The sequence below is a fragment of the Atractosteus spatula genome, chromosome 6, assembly GCF_055471065.1.
Source record: "Atractosteus spatula isolate fAtrSpa1 chromosome 6, fAtrSpa1.hap1, whole genome shotgun sequence".
NCBI classification, from domain to species: domain Eukaryota; kingdom Metazoa; phylum Chordata; class Actinopteri; order Semionotiformes; family Lepisosteidae; genus Atractosteus; species Atractosteus spatula.
The window spans coordinates 34,656,119-34,663,675 of NC_142711.1; positions in this window are offsets into that span (position 1 = coordinate 34,656,119).

The following is a 7,557-nucleotide window of genomic DNA, read 5'->3' on the forward strand; positions in this document are numbered from 1 at the left end:
TGTGTTCAGACTGGATCATTGATGTCCCATTGATGTGTACTCTTTCATTAGAAACACTAGCACATTCTACTAGACAAGATATCAACATAACTCCCTTCGATGGAGGCCCAGACATTCCATTTCATTCTGTGCTGATGATATTCTCCCATCAATTATCTGACAACTTCACAAAGCTCCAAAGCTCTGTTAATGTTGGACTTTTCATTTGTGGATATTTAGGTCCATGGTTGGATTCCAGAAAATCATCCTCAGAGCTTAATTGAGGAAGCATTAAGCCAATTAGGCTCCATGATCTTTTTGTTTCTGTTTCTGTTGTTAACTCTCTCACTTGGAATAAGTCCAATAATAGCAGAGTTACATAACAATCCCTGGACATTTCATAGGCCTTTACCAGTTTAGAATAATTTCTTGTTCATATTCTTAGTAACATCCTTGATCACAATGGCCTGTGCGCATGTCAGGATCTGAAAGAGTTTTTATATGTTATGTATCTAAGGCTCCACTCATCCCTTTGTGCCTCTGGGGTGTCATGCAGCACTCAGAAACCAATTCCTAAAACAATTAAACATTTCTACAAAGGTTTTTTTTAAGAACAAGTAAAGGTTTATTCCATTCCATTCCAAGGTTTATTTCTTTTATTCCAAAAGAAAAGAAATGAAACACAATGTTTCGGCTGTGGAGTTTTCTTCTCGTTTCAGCATGGAATAAACCTTGACTTGTTCCTTTGTAGCCTACGCATGCTGACGCAGCTGCCTACTTGAACTAAGTTCTTTTTTATATTCCATTTAGATTACTTTTTTCTCTGATCCAAAATTAGTCCACTCCTAGTTATCATTATATGGGAGGGAGAATTATTGTTGTACTCCTGTTTGGGATGCAGTCTAGTACGATACTTTTCCCCCTAAAAACATTAAACAAACAAATCCATTTTATGTGAATTTAATTCATGCAACATAATATCAACAGTCCAAGTTGAATATAGCTCCCAGCCCCTTCTGTTGTACATGCGCTCAGGGTTACCTAGTTCCTGGCTACAGAACATGTTTTGGGAGTGCTACCAGACGTCACTGGTGTGGCTGTGCTACCGATCTCTCCGCTTGCACCTTCTCTCTGAGGTTTGCTATATGCTCAATTTTCAAGCACATCAATTCCCACAAAACTAACTGCAAACAAAATATCTGTATTCTGCATTTTGGTGCAGATTGAAAATGAGAATTGGCAGACATGTTCCTTCGACTGGCCCACCCATCAAGCCATTCAACATGCTGTAAGATTCTCATTGTTATACAATTAGACTTGCATTGCATCCCTTACTGACATCACTGCAAGACTGCAGGCACCTGGCTAGCCACATACTGTCCATCACAGATTTGGTATGAGCCAATGGATCCCACTTCTGCCCCCAAAAACACTGGTTGCTATTTCCAATACTTCAGTTTGGGGAATTCTGGTCACAACTAACAAGTGGCATGATCCTGGCTCAAGTTCTCAATATATGGATTCCAAAACTTGCAGCAAGTGATTGTACATTGTGATATGTAGGAGCCACGATCAAATGTTTTAGTGTACAATGCACAAAAGTACCGATAAAGAATGGCAGCAGTACCCTCCAAACATCATCCTCAGAGCTTAAACCAAAACCTGTTCAAAAAAATCAAAACATGTCCAAAATCAAGACAGGATCTGGATCGGCATCAGACTGTACATAGTGCTGAAAAAAAATTGGTCATTCAAGACAGATTGCCACAGAACCAGTCCACAGAAAGTATTCATTGTTCTAAAAGCCTGTGCAAATTACCTTTTATCTTCCTAAGCTGCTGTAGTGTGCTGTCAGTTCAATACAAGATGGCAGCAGTAGAATGTATCACTGTGTTACTGTACACTAATGTGTACTGTGTTCAGCCTGTGAGGATGAACAGCCTGTATAGCAAAGGTCTAGAGAAATAGAATATAGCAGGACTGCTCTTTTCTGAAGGACTACCACAACTAGTCTTTGTAGGTCCCCGTTCAAGTGTTGGACTGTATACCAATCACAGTACTGTACTTGAGCAACATAAGGTGTCAGTATGATTATACATTGCTTTTTCCTGTGCTAAGACAGAGGACAGGCTTTTATCACAGCCACTCCCAATGGACTCCTTTGGCCGAGCACAGCTCTCATCTCTCACCCATAAAACACTGAATGAAACTGATTGCCTCAGCAGAGCTACAAGGGTAAAAAATCAAAATATCAATACACTCCTATAGCATTAAGGAAAATGCCTAAATCTTAAGTATTCTTTTCAATAACCCTCATCCACTTACACTTGGCACAGAACCCATACAAGGTTTAACGTGTACATTAAGGAAACCATATATTTTCTGTTTTCATATGCATTTATTTATTTAATTACTCAAAAAGTACGTACCAGATGATCACATCACGGAGACAGTCAGTATCTAAGTCTGTGCGTTAGGGGATCAGACAAGATACTGTATACTTTAATTGAAGTAAAGGAGAAAAAGGTAAAATTGCAAAAACTTCAGTTGTGCCATCAACACAACCTCTGTTCAGACAGCTTAATGTCCATCCATCCTCCATGGGTGACTTTACATGTCTTCAACAGGAGAAGAACCACATTGGAAGATCACTTAATTGACTGACACAAGAATCACTCAGCATCTCTGCTGCACCCTCAGCACAACAAATATATCATTCTCATACCCTGGCTTTCCATATCACCACCCATGTGGGTGTGAAAGAGACCCTGTGAACAAGGTACTGTGATAACTTCCCTGTTAGGGATTCATTTCTAAATCAGTATTATCATGTTCCAGCTCAGTAAAGCATCAGGAAAATGTGGGGAAAATGTTGGAACACAAAAATACAAAAATACAAAGCAGATCTGTGGTAAAACTGGGAACCCAAATTAAATTTATAGGAATAAAGAAGAGTAGTTTATTGCCATATGTAAACGCACATTGGAATTCTTAATAGAACTGATCTCTCGGCACATACACAGTACAACAGACAACACCACACAAGATAGAAGACAATGGGAGAAAAAGATGTTCAGCTCAACTGATAGAGATGCTTTGGTGGAGGAAATACAGCTGGTGTTGCCTTTATAGTTTGCAATAGCCAGTTATTGTTTTGTTTTTAGTAATGTCCCCCGATCCTCTTTAATGAAGCACCCAAGAGAGACAGGGAGAGATAGAGAGAACGAGGAATGGGCTCACATATCAGAGCCCCTTGTTTATTCCCATTGATGCCACACAGTCGCAAAATTCCTTTGAAGGACGTCAGAAAAAGAGAGGGAAACTGCAAGAGAAAAGTGTGTTGAAAAGGTGTTTCATACATGGCTCCCAACGGCCTTGTCAATCATCCGCAGAGGAGAAGCAGTACAGACAGGTACAGTAGGCTGTCAGAGTCAAAGGGGTGTGAGACTCTCAGTAACAGTGAAGGAGCTCACCCTCACTCTTGATTGTGCCGATCAGTATTGACTGTGCTCACAAAACCTCCCCACTTGTCTGTATGAACTGGAGAATCTGTTTTTACTTCTATGTGCTGTGACCAGCCCTGGAAAACAGAGTACTCTTTTATCCAACTCTCCAGGTCCTGTGACATCCTTCTGTTCTTCACCCCTCACAGCACACTGTTCAGGAAGAACTCTTCTATGTACTGATCTCTTACTTTCCTGAAAAATCAGATTGTACAGTATTTTGGTCAGGCACCTCTGACTTGAGAGTAGCTCGTTTGCCAGTCTCTTCCCTAGGAGCAGAATGATAGTCTCTCTTTAGGCTGCTTTTTTATTATAGTGTTTCGCTAATTCCACATGTGCCTTTCAAGACCGCTTACTTCCAAGTTGAATTCCAATCCCTCATCTTTGTGATTGTCTTTTATATATGGAGTTAGGGTGTGTCTATCTCAACAAAATACTTCTGTTGCCATTTATTCAAATTTTAGTCAAAATATTGTCAAAAGGTACTCAGACCTTCCAGTAACATTAAAGGAGCTCGATTGAGTCCAACATTAAAACTCTGTCATATGCTGTACCCTTCCCTTCAACCAGGGATTTTTCCAGACGAGATGCCTGCCTACACAAGAACCATATCCCTAGACAAAAATACGCATTTCCACTTTCTTTTTTTCAAACTCCTCTTTCAATTTTTTTTTTCTTCGTCCATAAATACTTACCTCTACATGGGGAGAATTCCAAGTGCACTTGTCCACTCAATACTTGCATGGACACAAGTAATTAATTTGCATTGTGAAACTTCATGGGGTCACAAGCACATTTTTCTCCTGGCACTGTATTTTTTATGTACTTCCCAGTATATAAACCCATACGTGTATACACACCTTTTTACCCCAATGACACAACTGATGGCCTGGAGTTACAATATATTTCATATATATTCATAACACTTAAAAGAATGTATGGCAGCTCCCCCTGCTTAAAAATCCAAATCAAAAGTTTAAACTAGAAATTAACCCCATTAATGTAATAATCATTGTGTTGAAGTGCACTCCAGTAGCTGGGATGAAAAGTACCATAGAGCTGGACTGTTGCTGCCCTGTACCAGCTGATTGACATGAGCTATCTGTGAATGAAGAGGTTAATCAGATTGGGCGGGTTCATATGATTGAGCTCTCTGAGGTGACGAAATAAAACTGCTGTAGTGGGGAGAAAGAGATAAGAGAAGAAAAAAAATGGTTGGCTTGGGAGAGGAAATCTGAATGATGGCTCTAAGAGAATTATTATTGATGATTCAGGGAATGTAAATTATTAATAAGGAGCGAAAGCATCTTTGAATGTGTCTTTGACATTCGATCTTCCATGCTGGGGAGAAGGAGGGGGAGGAGGTAGTGGAGCAGGAGGCAGGAATAATTTTGAGATCGATGGAGACGCCGAGAGGACATGCAGTCTCACAGAGGGGGGGTCTGAGAGAAGCAGAACAGGGGGCGCACTCAATGACTCTGTTCTCCTGATACAGTTGCTATTAGTCAGCACCCAATACAGGTGCATTACCCTCACTAAATTTATTTCCTTCTTACAAAAATAATAAATACTGTGATAGGGCTGTGATCACCTAACATGTAGGCTTAATCTTTGAATAATGGCTAAGAACAAAAAAAAACAGGAATATTCTGATTTGAACCTATCTCTCAACACCACATATGATCAATATTAGTGGTGTTTTAAAAGGTCTGAACCCCCTTGTGGGATGAGCAATTTGTGCTTTTCTCTACTTGCATTACCTACTGTAAGTACACCTTCTCTTAATCACAGAACAGCACTCATATGAGAAGGAGGAATGTCTTCCACTCCTCATACACCTCTTTATCGTAACTCCTGCATTACCCATGCACCTTTTCACTTTTCAAGTTCTTGAGCTCGGTTTTGGCCAATAAAAAGCCAAAAGAAATCTCTTGATTCTTGAAAGTGTGGAGGTCTCCCAACCTGTCCCTGCCACCTTCTTTGTGGAACTGAATTGCAGCTCTTGCCTGGTTCTGAGAAGGCCCCTGCCTCTACGGCGACAGTGATGGTGAGCTTCAGCGACAGCTGATTGAGCTGAAATGGACTCCCAGTGACAGCAGTCCAGTCAAAGTAACACAGAACAGGTCACTGCTACTTCAACCGGCTTTAAGTACATCCACATGAAACATTCAGACTGGGAGAGGTGGGGAGAAGACAGGAAAGGAATGAGGAGCAGACAAGAGACCACAGGACAGCTTGTGGAAGAGGGAGATAGACTATGCAAACATACTCTCAGAACCCACCCCCCTCCCTTTCCTTCACTTTGTCCTCCTTTTCTTCCTCTCACTCTCCCAGGCTCCTTCCCTCCTCCCTCTCTGCCGTTACCTGAAAATGGCTAATGTGACTAAAAAAGTGGAAGATTTCAAGTCACGTCGCCATCACACAGGAGTCGAGCTGACTTGAAGGCTGCCATGTCGATGTGAAGAGTGCAGAAACAGGCTGCCAGGGCAGCTCAGCCCGACCACTGATCACAGGACTCCATGTTTCAGGGCCTGTTGGCTCTCTCCACAGCCTACCTGTCATCACACTGACACTAAAAGTATATAAAGATCATGTTTGGACCCAAAGAGAAAGTTGAGTGGGGTGTATGTGTTACATCTGTCAGAAATGTCACAGAGTATGTATGGAGGCCTTTGCCTCTACCCACTTTCTTTCCATTACTTTATTGTCCAGCAGAACTGAAAAATGTCACTGAAGGGCTTTGACACATTCTGAAGAGCATCTTTTAAGCCCCCAGTAACTCAGCACCTGCAACACAGAGTTTACTCCGGACACCCACAACACCTTTGTGTAAAATCTTGCCTCTTGTTCTTGGTCATGAATTCAATCACCCTTAAGTTCCATTCATGTCTCTGGGTCCTGGTCTCTAAAGTTAAGATGACCTGTACTAAAATACAACCTTTTTGAATGATGCTGTAAAACCATTTTTAAAACATTGCTTCATTTCCAAACTGACAGAGAGGATGTGATACACCATTCACCCCCTCTACAGCCCCTATCCTGGGCAGACAGGCCCTGCAATGTGAAGCCAGGGTTAATTGTGCTGCACCATTTACTGCACATTAACTGGCTAGACAGTCTGTTACTACCTTAGCACAGGGTCAATCGTACATGTCCGTTTACATTAGAGCGAGCACCGTTACACCATAAAATGACTGGATCACTTGTACGTATGAACTGGTAATGGTATGAAGATTGTACCTGCTACTATAAAAGAAGAGGCATGTGGACACTTTAGCTCATTTTAACTGAGATTAATGGAAGGTTGGTGGCTGTTCAGCCGTTAGTGAGGGCAACCTGGACAGTCTGGGATCCGCTAATATTAAAGGAATCCCCCCGTGTTTAGCAAGAGGGTCACTTGTAATGTGCAGCTCTTGCAACAAGAAATCATGTATTAATTCTATTGCTGAGATGTGTTTAATAAAAGCTTGCCTTGACCGACCCCTTTCATCCAATGTCATTCGCAAACCATAAATCCTTTTACCTTTAAGTGTCTTTCCACAATTATCTTGTTAACGTCTGAATAAATATCGGAGTAATTATAATCATACATGGGGTAGTGTTCTAGGAGCTCAGAGATACAGTAACACCTCATACTGTACTTGAACTGAGCCAATATCCAATATTTCTTATTTTCATTTGCAACTTGGTTTGTCCTGAGCTTTCCTCATGCCTTTTAAGTAAAGTGGAAAGCGATTTCTCCATTGAAAAGGTGTTTTATATGGAACAGAAGGCCGCTGAGCACCTTGTATTAGAATAAGCAGATTCCTGCTCACCCCCAAAGTCAAAGTCAGCAGAGGGGAGGCTTAGCAGATCTGAGTATGAATTCACCCAGCAACTGACCAGAGAGTCGATATCGATCAACACATTCAGCTCAAAAACAAAACAAAAGGGTTTATCGCTGTCATCGGACTTTCTTGCATGAGGAGACAAGAAGTAGAGAAGAACACTTCCACAACACTTTATGGCCATTGTGACATGCATGTTGGAGTGACGTATCAGTATCTTTAAAACTGGGGGCCCAGGACAACAGACA